The sequence below is a fragment of the Anas platyrhynchos genome, chromosome Z (assembly GCF_047663525.1).
Source record: "Anas platyrhynchos isolate ZD024472 breed Pekin duck chromosome Z, IASCAAS_PekinDuck_T2T, whole genome shotgun sequence".
In the NCBI taxonomy this organism is placed as follows: domain Eukaryota; kingdom Metazoa; phylum Chordata; class Aves; order Anseriformes; family Anatidae; genus Anas; species Anas platyrhynchos.
The window spans coordinates 1,418,536-1,431,871 of record NC_092621.1 but is presented as its reverse complement, the minus strand read 5'-3'; the positions used below and the strand labels follow the sequence as shown (position 1 = coordinate 1,431,871).

Genomic DNA, 13,336 nt, shown 5'->3' with positions numbered 1-13,336 from the left:
GAGTGCTCCGAGGTGATTATTTCCCACTTGGCTTAATAAACAAGCCAGAAAAAAAAACGCTTTTTGATATTTCCAAATGTGATTTTAATAGAAAAAAAATAAATACATTTGCGTTTGTTTCACCGGATATCCCGAGCGCAGCACACAAATTGTTTTATTTATGCTCATGGCCCTGACAAAATCATCTTATTCTGAAGAACAGGAGAGATACAGGTTTATGCTAAACCCACAGGTGAGATAACCAAGCGTGAGCAAAAATAACTCTTCAACTACCTATCACAGCTGACCCTAGACCTGAATTTATTTCCTCTAGGTAGGCAAATAGGCATTTAATGGAGTTAGAAGCTTATTTGCTCTGTATTACCTGTGTAGTTAAAAGAGATAAACAGAGATTTTTTTTCCTGGCCATGAGTTTAGAGCTAGCAGTGACTGAAGTTACCGCATAAAGATCTTGTCATTGGCAGCAGTGGATTGGGATGGGTCAGACCCAGGCTTCAGTTCCACTTGGAATTGACAGTATTGACTGAGAATCATCTATATTGGTTAAAAAGCACATTAGTTTTGTGTATTTCTTTACATCTCTTCACATCTTTTGATAGATTTACATCTTTTACATCTTCACATCTAGAATCAAGGATCATTTTAAGAGAAAAAGAAAATTCAAGCTGATAGTCTCAGGCAAACATGTGTTTATCTCACGTCCTGCACTAAAGGAAATGTTCAAGAGCAGCTCGTGTTTCTCTCTAGATTGCCTTTTGGAATAACACACCCCCAAGAGAAAACTGCCTGCGGGCAAGCTTAAATGAACTCCTGATTTTTACCTTTTTTTTTTTTTTCCTTCTTAATTTTAATTTATTTTTCCATTTAATCTTTCAGTAGGCTAATTTGAGACCATTCTCCTCCTTTCCCAAATGCTCCACTCCGTTTAAAAACCTGGGCACATCCTCTGGTAGGGGCTTATATTTCAATAATAAAAAAAAAATACCAAGAGGTGATTTGAGTTTGAAACGAGCTCACGGAACTGTTTTCTCTCAGTCACCCACTCAAACAAAAGCAAAACTAAATGTGCATGAGAATTAGGCATCAACTCCCTCAAACTGCCTTTTTAAGACTGTATACCTTAATTGGACATCGCAGATAAATCCTTTTAAAAAGCTGGAAAACGACGTTTTCAGCAGCCTGGAGCAGCTCGTGTTTTGTTCCAGGGAGCTGAAAAAAATGGGATGGGTTGGGGTGTCTGCTGCCGATCCCGAACCTCTCTTCAGAGCCTCCCTGCTCTCCTGTGCCTCTCCAGGCATTGAGCAGAAGGACTTACCCTCCAGATCTTATTTTAAGATAATAATGAGTTTTGTTCCTCATATTTAGCCCTCTTGATTTTTAAGCACCTGCATCTGCATTGGTTCTAGGTGTTCTGCAAGGGCACGAAAATCCCAGCGCTAGAAATGCCTGTTTTTCTCAAAATAAGAGGTACTCAGGCTTCCTGTGTGAATTACATGTCAGCACAGGAGCTATAGACTAACCAGCAAAACGAATAGAAAATCACATCGGTTATTCAGTAGGGAACGTCTGCAGCTTCTTACACACGTGAGCTTCTTCTTCAAAATGTTCTTGTGGTTAAAAACCTAGTCTTTCCCATTGGAAAAGGACTTTAAAAAGAGAGTAGACGGAGAGTTTTTAAGTGGCCCTGACTAGAAAATAATAACTCTGTTTTCAGAGAGATGTGCTGCACTCCTGCGCTTTATTTTTTATTTTTTTTTCCAAAGGTGAAATAAGATTGTCATAATGCAGATTGCAAACCACCCGAATTCAGAGCACTGCAACGACAGAATGAAAATTAGGTTTTTCTGTGAAATCAACATACTCATTTTTACAAGGTCAGTGTAGTAACAAAACAAAAGTTGGAATGGAAAACAGAACGAGAAAGTCAAATATAACCATTTCCTTTCAGTTTTGCGTATTTATTCATTTCTTCCTCCAAACATACGTATTCACATGGAACATTTCAACTTTACAAACAACATTTTTTTATCCTTTTCCTGGACCAGCCATATTTAGGGCAGGCAGATTAAATGACCCAGGAAGGTTTTTTTTGATATCTGACTTTGATAACCCTGTGAGTGATGGCTATGTGAATTCAGCAGGCAGAGGGTTATCCTTCCACGATGTCAGTCTCTTCAACCCCTCACTTTCCATCAAATGATCAATAACTCATTAGCCAGCACCTATTTAACTCCAGCGCAGCAAGGAATTGATGTCACCCATAAGGAAGCACGTAAGCACGTTCGGTAATGGTTGCAGACCTTCAAACAAACAAACAAATAAATGTAAAGACATTGAATTTTAATTTTATATAAAAATTTCTGCTGTTTTACTGCTGTACCACCTACTTAACAAAGACCAGGCTTTTCTTCAGTGCACTGTAATGCTTAAAACACCTCTTTGTGACACCTGAAAGTCTCTTAGCTGGTGCTAAGATGTCTTCTTACTGGTGACACTTACTTGTTTATCCCATCCAAATCTTTTTATCCCCTTTTTACACCTTTTTTCGGGCATTTCTCACTGATGCACTTAGACTTCCCTTCTCTTTTTGTAACTGCAGAAGTGAACTTGATTTACTTAGAGGACATAGTCTGCTTTTTCTTTTTCTTTTTCTTTTTTTTCTTTTCTTTTCCTTTTTCTTTGTCTCTTTTTCTTTTTCCTTTTCCTTTTCCTTTTCCTGGCTATCTCATGGTACTCCATCTGCAAGAAGTCACATTTTCAGGCTACAGCTTTACTGTAGTTCAGGATATTGAGCACCACCACCACTGCCTTTAAAGAAATCACTCTGTTTAACAACTTCTGTGCTGCTGCACAGATCTACTCTTTAGCCCCAGTGCCGCAAGATGCCTGTCGCTTCTTTCTGAAGAGCTGAGCACACAAGCAGACCTAGTTTCTGAAAAGCGGAGCCAGCAATTCCCCAGGCTCTCCCAGGCACTGCTCTAGATGGTACGGGATATTTGAGAATTAAATGGACCATTTCAGAATGCCTCCCAGAAGATTTGCTCACATTTCTGATGGCAGTCGCAGCAAACCATCCCCATTCCAGCAGATATCTTAACAATTCAGCTTTGATGCACAGCAGCACCTTTGGTTCAAAGGGTTTGCAGGTTGTTTTACAGGAAAGTATCTAATGAATCTCAGCATGGCCACGCAGAGCTGGTATAGCCACCTCAGGTACTGCCAGGAGATGATCTCTCTCTCAACGTGTATCATTTCCATCTGCAAATAAAATCTAAAAAATAAAAAATCAAAAAATGTCAAGGGCTAAGCCAATTTTTTCATTCAAGAGCAATCAGGAAGCAAAACTCTGCCTCAATTGCTTCGATCAAAGTCATGAGAATTACATATTCTTCTCCAGAACTGGAAACTTCCTCTTTGGAGGCTTTCTGCAAGCTCATCCTTTTTAACCCTATTCGTTTCCTGAGCCAAACACCAGCCAAAGTCCTCTTCCTGGGGAGAAACACTCGGCACGGAGCTATTTTTTTTTGCCAGAAGTGCTCCTCCTGACACTCAGCAGCAGTAGTGCCCTTGAATCATCTCGAAGCTGCCTGAGTGCTTGAGAGATGAGGTTTGCAGCTAATTAGATTTTGCTGCCTAAACTGTGAACTTTTTCATCACTTTCCCCTACCAGCTTGGCAAAGTTTGCAAAGATCCTTGTTTCCTTCTCCCTCGGGAGGTGGCAATGCAGAGAGTGCCTTGCTCAGCATTATTCTCTGACAGCTTTTCTTCTGACCAAGGATGCAGCCCGTGTTGTGCTACTGAAACTGTACACTGTTGTAAAAACCCCAAATTAAAGCCTTAATGATCAATTTAATTCGACTTGTAGCTGTCTGTGTTGGGAAGATGCAATTTTACTGCTCTGAAAGTATTTCATTTCAGCGAGCATTATTTCTCTGCAGGTGTGGCAAACCCACAGAAGCACACTGAGGATGAAAAATAGGAATCTAATTCTCTGCAACAAACACGTGATGTTTTCAAAACCAGATGCTGCACTAAGTGGAGAAGAAAACATGCATGGCTGGTAAAATGCATGAAGCTTTCTGAAAGGTGAATGTAATAATGCAGTATTGTTTGACATTGGTTTTGGAGAGAGAAATAGCTTGCTAAGCCATCCCCATATCTTTTCTGCCCATCAGCTGACCTATCTGATTGTGACAAGTACTTTTTTTTCCCCATTAATCAACAGAGCAGCTTGCTTAATAATTTCCTGGCTCTCAGTCCTGTAATTTAGGTCATTTAAGGGTTTTTTTTTCCTATCCTAAGCCTAACGGGCGCATTCGGGATCCTGATGAAGAGCGGAGCTCCTGACGAATGGCAGCTCTCTTGTGAACTTTAAAGAGTGAGTTTGCAACAGTGATGAACAACGAGGTGCAGCTCTATTTAAATCAAACGGAGGCAGACAGTTTCCGAAAGAAACTGAGCTTCCAGCAAGTGCTGGAAAATTTGCCAAGGACCGAGCACGAAGTATAGTGGTAAGATAGAGATAACTACTTCAAAATCACACGGTATGTGTCGAAATGCATTTTTGAGGCTTTCCTTTTGACATTTGCTACATTCATACCCGCTCATTTCTTCCGTGAAGCTCGTAACCCAGAACTTCCAGCACACAACCTGCTGAAAAGGAGCATCCTCTAGTGAAATGTGTGTTAGTACAGGTAGAGATGATGGCAGCTAAACTGCAGCCTGAAATATAGAGAAATGCAGAAGGAAGGCTGAACTTTCCACCTCTCAAGGCTTTAGGAGGCTACGATCCTTAAACACAGCACCCATCCTAACAAAGGCAGCTGGCTGTCAAGAAAACCTGCTTGCATTTGAGTGCCAACAGACACAACTTTTTTCACAACACGTTCCCTAGGCTGGCTGGGAGCAAGCTGGCTCTACTTCTTCCTTCCTCTTTTGTCTGTGGGTTTTCTATTAAAAAAAAAAAAAAAAAAAAAAAAGACATTCAGGTATTTCTTTATGTTCAAATGAATGAGAACATTCCGTTGAAGTCGCACTTACTAATTTCCTAATTCAAGCTCTAAGTGAATTTCACCATAAATCTCACTGGAGCCCCTTCTTACAATGTTTGCCATCCCAAGAACCCAGATGATTAATAACCGCAATCAGTATCGGTACTATTGTTATTCCAGTTTTCACACACACAAAAAAAAATGAGGGTCAGAGAGGTGAAATTACTTAGCCAATAGCACTTGGCAAAGCAGGGATAGGAGCAGAAATCAAACCCAGATCTCCCGAGAGCAGTGCTTCATCTGGGAAGGGAGCCAACCCCATACCCACTAGTACAGGAGCCCAGAAGAGTCTATATTTCGATTACAAGGTCGCTAAGGAAAAGTCATCTCTTCTGCACTTTCCCAGTCAGCATTTGCAGAAGTTAACCATGAATTTCATGTGCTAAACTCATAATTTCACGTCTTTGACAGTTTGGTTATCTGATTAATTGGCAATTCAATGTAAATGCCTTAAATTATTGACACAATTATAACAATAATCTGGTAATCATGCTGGATAAGTCCTAGTTAGTTTATGAAATTAGTAAATTTTTAGTAGGAAAAGATACCTCTGCATAAGAACCGCATTCACTGGGCTGTAATTCAAAGTTTAATGACTTGCCTTCGCGTTTACCTGGCTTTGGATCAAGTGGTACCGATGCAAATTGCTCCTGTAAAGACCTCGCGTCCTTGCATTTCCTCCTGGGTTCACGCAGATCCTATTTCTACCAATGTCCCAGGACTACATGGAATTATATATGAGTTTAGTCTCAGTTCTAGGATTTATCCTTTGCATTGATTTTGATTTTACGATTGAAATTGAGTAATCTGCTTAAATAATATTAAAGATTCACTGCTAAATCTTTTAGACTTAAACTAGGCATAACTGTCAAGAATAATATTTGGAGGAATATAAGGGAATGGATAAAAGCCCTGAATGTCTTCTGCTGCAAAATACGATGGGGAACGGAGGGTTTTCATACAATATTAAACGCCCTGCAGGCACAGCATCCCCTGGTAACCCTCCTCGCTGTCCTGGTTGTTTGCTGTGCATGTGTGCAGTGGGACACGAAAGGAAGCAGGAGCTTTACTGCAGAGAACAGTTTGTTCACCTATTATCTCCCCGGATTTTTGGCTGCAAAGCCGTCAGGGCCAGGAATGATCAAAATCTTTTTAATAACTTCCAAAGGCTTGGGCCCCCGGAGTGGAAACCCAAGCCTGCAGCAGGCAGCTGAGCTCCTGCTTGATGTGGAGGGAAAGCTGAGAGCCCCTGAGCTGTAAAGCAGCTCCAGCCTGCTCTGGGAGGCATCTCCTGGATCTCATCTCTAAAGCCAGAACCATAGACAGGGAAAAAAATAAACTCCTGAGCCTGCCAGAAAGCACGAAGTAAAATAAGCCAGGTTTCCAGCCCCGATTTGGCTGAGGTGAGTCCACGCCATTCTTCAGGGACTGCCCTCCAGCAAACATCAACATGAAGGACGAAGCCAGAAGGCAGGGATGCTTTTTTTTGTGGTGTTTTAACCACGAGGCAATGAGTTATAATCCTTTTGGTACCTCACGCTGGAGCGGGCTCCTGCTCTGTGGTGCCTCGCTTCAGCGCAAGAGCAGGGCCTCGAGGCCTACTCCCACCCCCATAGCAACGGGTATGTTCCTGTAGCCTGATGCTCTGAATTCTTCCTAAATCTATAAAAAAAGGTGAATTGGGATCTCAATGTCTTTCTTCCCCATCTCCCGTGATGGTATTCGAAGCCTCTATAAAGTGTTTTCATGTGGGGGTCACAACTGGGCATAATGCGAGGAGCCTAACACGCTGCAGGCCTCTGGGCACTCAGGATGAAGCCCGTTTATTTTCCAGTTCATCAGATTCAGCCCAATTTTCATTTTGTGCAGAGAGATTCACCACCAGGCCATCCTTTCTCCTGAGAAGAACGGAGAAATTTTGTTTCCAAAAGAAAAGATCCTCTCTATTCATGGCTGTGGTTAGCACCTGAACCAGCTGGGTTTCTATTTACAAAGTCAAAGTTTTTTGTTTTTTTTCCTAAGCTGGTTTCAAATCAAATCAACCGCAGGCGAATCAAAATTTAATTTTAAACAGAAAATGCATCCGGGATGGAAATAGAATATCAATCTCTAAACCTCCGTACTATGTCAATAATCCTTCTGTTTGCTAAGCTTGTGTCGGTTGTAAGAAATGTGATTTTTACCACATTATTTTTTATTACTTCCTTCCCAGTTCACCTCTCGCAATAACTTTTTTTCCTATATAAATCCTCACTAATTTGAGCCTAAAAAGAGGTCGGTTCTACCAAAATGAGGTTTTAAAGGACACATTCTGCTGTTCTCCTGCAAAAATTAGGTGCCATCCCTTGTAGGAACCTCACGGGTAACGAAGTTGTTGCCATCAAGCACAAACTGAGGCGACAATTTCCCCCTAAGCATTCTCATTCGGCAGTTATAACTTTCTAAAAATCATCTTTTAGGCCCAAATTCCTCACGTCTCGAAACCTTCAGTCACTAATTTAGAATACTTGAGCAGGACAGCACTCCCAACCAGGTTACGCTCACCAGCATCTTCATGGGGCCATTTTGTGATTATGCTGGTAATGCCCTGGCAAAAATCCCAGTCAGGCACACTATTTCACATCTTTCTTTCTTTCTTTACAATTTTCTTTATTTCTAAGGGCTGTGCAGTGTAACCACATGGCCCGAACCTGAGCAGACACTGCAGTCTGTTGACAGCGGGGCTGCATTACAGTGCAGAGTGCACACAGCTGTGTGTAAGATCCTCACCTCGTGGCAGCATTATGTCACTCAGGATGCTGTCTGCAAGAGAATCTGGAGTGAGGGAGAAAAAAAATGATGTAAAAGGAAAAGAAAATAAATCTGTAGCACTCAGCTCTGTGAAAATGTGAATAAAGACTGACTTCATGGCTCTAGAAAAAATAAAATAAAATAATAATAAATAGCCACTGGGTCACCGTGGCTACGAACTAAGCCAGCTGCACAAAAGGGCTTTAAATATCTGCTGTGTGAGCTACTGAATTTAAGAGAGTTCATAGGTAAAGGTGTCCAGTAAGAAGGGTTAATGAGAAAATTGGGCCTGGGTGAGCCATTGTGGGGAAATTCACAGTTTCCTACTCCACCTCCCAGCACCACTTGGCTCTGGTGCGGGACATATTCTGTGCCAACTCCAACAAAGCCACAAAGGCAGAAGAGTTGTGTTTTTTTTTTTGTTTTTTTTTTTTCCAAATTTTTGTTCTCTTTTTAAATTCCTGAGCCATCTATGAGCACCTTGTTCATGCCTTCAAGCTGCCGCAGGTTTTTTATTAGCAGTCTCGTGATCAAGACCAACCTACTCAGTGGAAAGGAGAGGAGAAAATAAACATTTAGTTAGGAGGCAAGGGCAGTACGTATTTTATATAGTGCAAACCACAGTTCTTTGGTTAATCCACGTTTCAGTATTTTGAAAGACAAGTTATCCATGACTTGACTAGCCATGACTCAGCCTTTTAAGTTAATTGTCTTCACATCACCTACCGTAATCCCTGTAAAGTGGCAGAGCCCCAAACATCTCCGATTTGCTCTACCACGGGGGAAGGAAGGGGACACAACCATTTCATGCTAGTCCATCCCTTCCCAGATCATAAAGGACACAGTGCCACTCAGAAAGCAACTACTCCACGCTACTTCATTTCCACTTCCTCGTCACACAGAGCCCAGCACCACATCCATTTATTGTCCCTCTAAACGCTACACCGAAGACAATATCACCTCTTCATTTCCATGCAGCCCCTCCTTCCGGAGATACATCATCTTCCACTTACACTGTTTAGACACCATTTAATCAAGCTACCACGCGGATATTTATCTTCTGGTGCACTTGGCTCATAAATAAGCAGCTCATCCATTCATCATTTTTGGTGCCGTCCTGTGGATTTGCTGTAATGGGTTTGCCCAAGAAGCGCAGCCTGCCAATCGCACGCATCACTCAAGCACCCAGCTGCATTTTTCGGTGTCCACACAGCTCTGGAAGGTGCGGAACTACTGCGGGTGGCATTTGGAAGGAAAACATGTCATCTCTATTGACATGCTTCGGCGGAGAGTTTCTTCCACATCATAAATTCAGAAGATGCAATCAGAAGATCATTCATCGCCCCTATTAACTTTGTTCCTGGCGATGGGCTGTTATTGCTCTTAAATGCCTCTTATTGAGCAGTAACGAAGGGCACAACTGAAAAATGGCTTTAGAGTACAATGCATGCTCAGATGATCCAAACTATAAATTCCTCGTGACAGCACCATCGTTTCACCGTGTACTTAACGTGATGGAGAATTAATCCACGGTCCCAGTCAAGCTCCGAGACTCGACCAACATAGAAATTGTTAATAACAATAAGCAGTTAATTAATTTCCTAAGTGACGGTGGAGTTACTCTAACTTTTTGGTAGGCGCTGGAAATATTAATAGGTGAAGGTGATGGGCAAGGCAAAGAATTTTTGGTGATGCAGGAGGTGAGGCCTTTTTCTGAATAACCACCAGCACGATAATCCACACGCGGGCACCCAGGGCTCTGTGGTTTATCACCAGGATCAGCACCTGTGCAGTGCCCCTAATTTTAATATAAAAATATGTCCTTAATATAAAAATATGTCCTATAAAAATATGTTCTTTTTCTTGTAACCTTCTTGTGCTTCCTCCAACGCCAAGCATTTTCATTCCTGCACGGTGCTTCCCATGCTCTCTCAATCGCTCATAAAGAAGTAGCTCGGAAATGAATCCGTCCTTCAGCCACTCGTGCTGGTCAGAGGTCACTGAGATCATATAAAAAAAAAATAAAATCATGTTTTCAGTTTGGAAATAAATACCTTTTTGACTTCAGGAGTGGAGGGGTAGCCTCAGGGTTGCTATCCGTGTCTCAAAAATAACAAGAAACCCCATCTCCTATACCTTCTTCCAATAGTTTGGGATGGAAATGCTCGTGGACTTCTGAAACACAGCCTGAGCAGGCCAAAGGACAAAGCAAGGACAAAAGCGAGCCACAAGGACGAACACAGTAAGAAGCAAGAAATCACCTTTTCCCTTTCCATCACAGCATGTTCGCCCCTTGAATACAAGATTTTTGGCAAGATGCTTATTAAACAGGGCTCTAAATTATTGCAAAAAATATCTTTCTTGCTCATCCCTGCCTGGAGATTTGGAATTTGTCATTTCTTTGAGGTTTCCAGCCTTGAGACACCAATGGGACTGTTTCTGTTACCTAAAAGGAGAAGAATTATCATAATTTCAAGGGGAGGTTCTTGCTAGGCGTCAGCTACTACAGCGCTTTGTTTCCTATTCTGAACGCCCTTGTTATATCCCTTCTTTTCTTTTTTATAAGTGATTTTTGATTCAGAAATGAATCAGAGAGGCGGTAGATGCCTCTTTTGGGCAAGATGAGGCGGTGATGCAGCTACGTGGTGAATAATAGCAGATGCATAACCCAAGTAGATACAGAAGTCATTTTTTTCCCGTTTCAACACTGTGTGGCATTGTTTTACTTCAGAGCCCTTACCATTTTCAGAAGAGAAAGGAACATTAAAAGAAACCTCTCACATTAAAATCCATGTTTTTTGGCAAAAAGCTCCCCTGGCACCAGCACCAGCACCTCCCAGCAAAGCCAGACCTTGAGCATCACAGGACACAGGGGACACCAGCCAGGAAAACTCAATCCACAGTCACTAAATAGTGCTGGGATCCTTCTAAAGGAGAGTTTCAGACTGCTATCAGAGGGAAAAAATTTGCTTTCTGAGTTTATCCCACTTCCAGAAGCAGGCTGAAAGGCAGGGCTGAGGATGCTGATTGCATTAGGGATTCCGGACGGTGCCGGCGGGTCTCTCTGGGTAAACCTCTTCTGGAAAGAATGAGCCAGGCTCTTCACACATTGTTCCTCCTCATCCATATGCCGACGAGCAAGCTGTGAAGTATTGCTGTTAAGTTTTCGGCTGATTTTGTATTTTAGCATTTTTTACCTCCCTTTAAGGCCTTTGTATGCGATCGTTTCCAAAGATGTTGTTCCTAAGACAAAAATAAGTTTTAAAGTAAAGGTGATCATGCCTCAAAAGTGGCGTGATTTTGCCCGATGCATTTTAATGCTGAAATAACCACCTGGTTTGACATTCTTGCTCCAAATGAATTTTCAGGAACCTGAAATCACGCAAAATTGGGGAAAAAAAAGCACAGCAAGTGTGATCGAACGAAGACGTGGCCGATATTACGGCGACGTGCTGCCAACCCAGACCCTAGGAAATACTTCACAGAGGTTTGACAGAAAGTCAGATATTTCTCCATCCCATTTCACAAGCACCACGCATCCTTACAGAGCCCTAAAATCATCCCCAAAAGGCTCAGCCTCTGTAAAAGTTTGTAGCAGCAGTGGCAATGGGGATAAATTAAAGACCCCAGCTGGCATTTAGATGCTCCCTCTCCTCCTTTGCCTCCACGTCCACGTCTCTGCCAGGGAGAAGAAGAGCAGCCCCTTTATTTATTTATTTTGATAGGCAGCATTTTCCCCTAATCAAGGCTTACATTTGAAGCGGGCGGCTTTCTGAAGCATGAAATGGGTACATAAATACAATTCCATGACCTGTAACATCCAATTTCAGCATCTTTCATCGCGCAGCGGCTATCGAGCAGGAAACTAAAGGTTCTCATTTCTTGGGAAGTTAAACGGAAATATTCAAAAGTATTAATCATGCAAAGTGAATTCCGGAGCCTTACATTTATTTCTGATGTTGTGGTTTATTTGAATAAATCCCAAATGCAATGTGTGTGTTTTTTTTTCAAAGCCTGGGCGTGTGTAGCAAATTGCTTTTTCACCCCTTTTCTCCCGGGCAGATGTTAAGAGATCAAAGACACTGGGGGAAGAGGAACTTAAAATCTTGTTGTTTGAGAAAGGAAGGGATGGATCCGGGCTAAAATTAAACGTGGTGCTCCAGAGCCCTACCACATCACACGGTGAGCTCTCTCCACAGATCTCATCTCTTGGTCTTGCAGAAAAAAACCCAAGCAAGGGGCTGGGACCTGTCCTCCCAGGGCTATTTGCAGGGGAAAGAAGAAGTCAGGGAGAGATGGAGCTGCCTGCAATAGCAAAATTATGTCGAAATGACAGGAAAAACATCTTTGGTAATTCAAACTTGACGAATGAACTGAACCTCAGGACTCCGAACAGCAAACGAGGGAGCCCAGAAGTGCTCGTTCCTCGATCAGCTCTACTCGTCCAGACTGGATGGCAAAAAAAATTCCTCTGAAGATCCTACCCCTTATCCTGCAGCGCTAATAAAACCATCTCGGCAAAGCAAACAGCACAGTCACCGGGCTCTTTGAAATTCAAGTCACAGCCTAGTCAAGAAGCTGTTGATGGAGAAAAATGTTAGTGCAGGCTAACAGGCTACGAGGAGCCACTCCAGCCCTCGATATTATCCACAAGCCGTCTGATAAAAGCTTCCACCCCAAGAAGGTGGAAGCTGGGTAGCCCGGGATGGACATTTGGTGATCCCAGCAGCTTGTGGAAAAGAGCCAGGCGGCTTTAATTTCAACAGAGGTTTTTGAAAAATAGTCAGGAAGGAACAAACACCACCCGGCAGCACCCGGAGTGAAGAGGCGATTCAGATTTCCCTCTCAGATTTGGGCTGAATTCCCTCTGTAATGTTCCAGGAGCTCCTAGGTGATGTTCTGTGGCTCCTTCGGTGACAGCCTGTGAAAGCCAACGCTCTCCCGCAACAGCTCTGACCTTTTCTGTGCTCGCTGATTTGATTAGGGGACTGGTCAGGTCCTGCTCTTTGCCAGCCTTGAAGGCCTCTTTGAGAGAGAAAAGGGGAGAGGCAGAAAGGCACAGCACGGACAGGGGTTGATTTCAGACCTAGCTCTTGGCAACTAACTCACAACTGGTCAATTTTGCTCTAAACCCGCTCTTCCAGCCAAGACTTTTTCCCCTTTTCCAAGGAGTGGCAACAGTAATTGCTGCTTTATTGCACTTTAATCAGGGCAGGGTTCGCCTTCCCTGAATGAATCCAAATGCCTTTAAGATTTCTCATATATTCCGTGTGTACGTGGGCATAATTTGGGTCCAGTCTTGCCATTTACTTGGACGGAAAGCACCCTGCACTAAATTCTGCAGACAGCCTGCCATGCTAAATCTCTCCCTGCCGATAAAATATCATTAATACAGTCACCGGTGATGTATCGCTAGGAAAGGTCACACGAGTTACAGGGCGTTTGTTAGAAGAATCCGGGGTGAGACTCTACAGAGAAAGTGTTAAAATAATCAT

The 13,336-nt window shown here is 42.6% G+C and overlaps 1 long non-coding RNA gene across 9 annotated transcripts in view; it reads right to left on the bottom strand.

The window, feature by feature from the left end:
• Positions 1-1,719: 1,719 nt before the first annotated feature.
• LOC101790713 (uncharacterized) overlaps positions 1,720-13,336 on the bottom strand; it is a 36,567-nt gene continuing 24,950 nt past the window's right edge. For 8 of the 9 annotated variants that reach the window (XR_011805852.1, XR_011805850.1, XR_011805849.1 and 5 more), the window contains 5 exons: positions 7,821-7,865; positions 5,665-5,772; positions 4,601-4,950; positions 3,047-3,271; positions 1,720-2,300 (listed from right to left, as the gene is read on the bottom strand). This is a non-coding gene — a long non-coding RNA (uncharacterized lncRNA). The remainder of the gene's footprint in view (positions 2,301-3,046; positions 3,272-4,600; positions 4,951-5,664; positions 5,773-7,820; positions 7,866-13,336) is intronic. The other variant, XR_011805853.1, reaches the window with a different exon arrangement.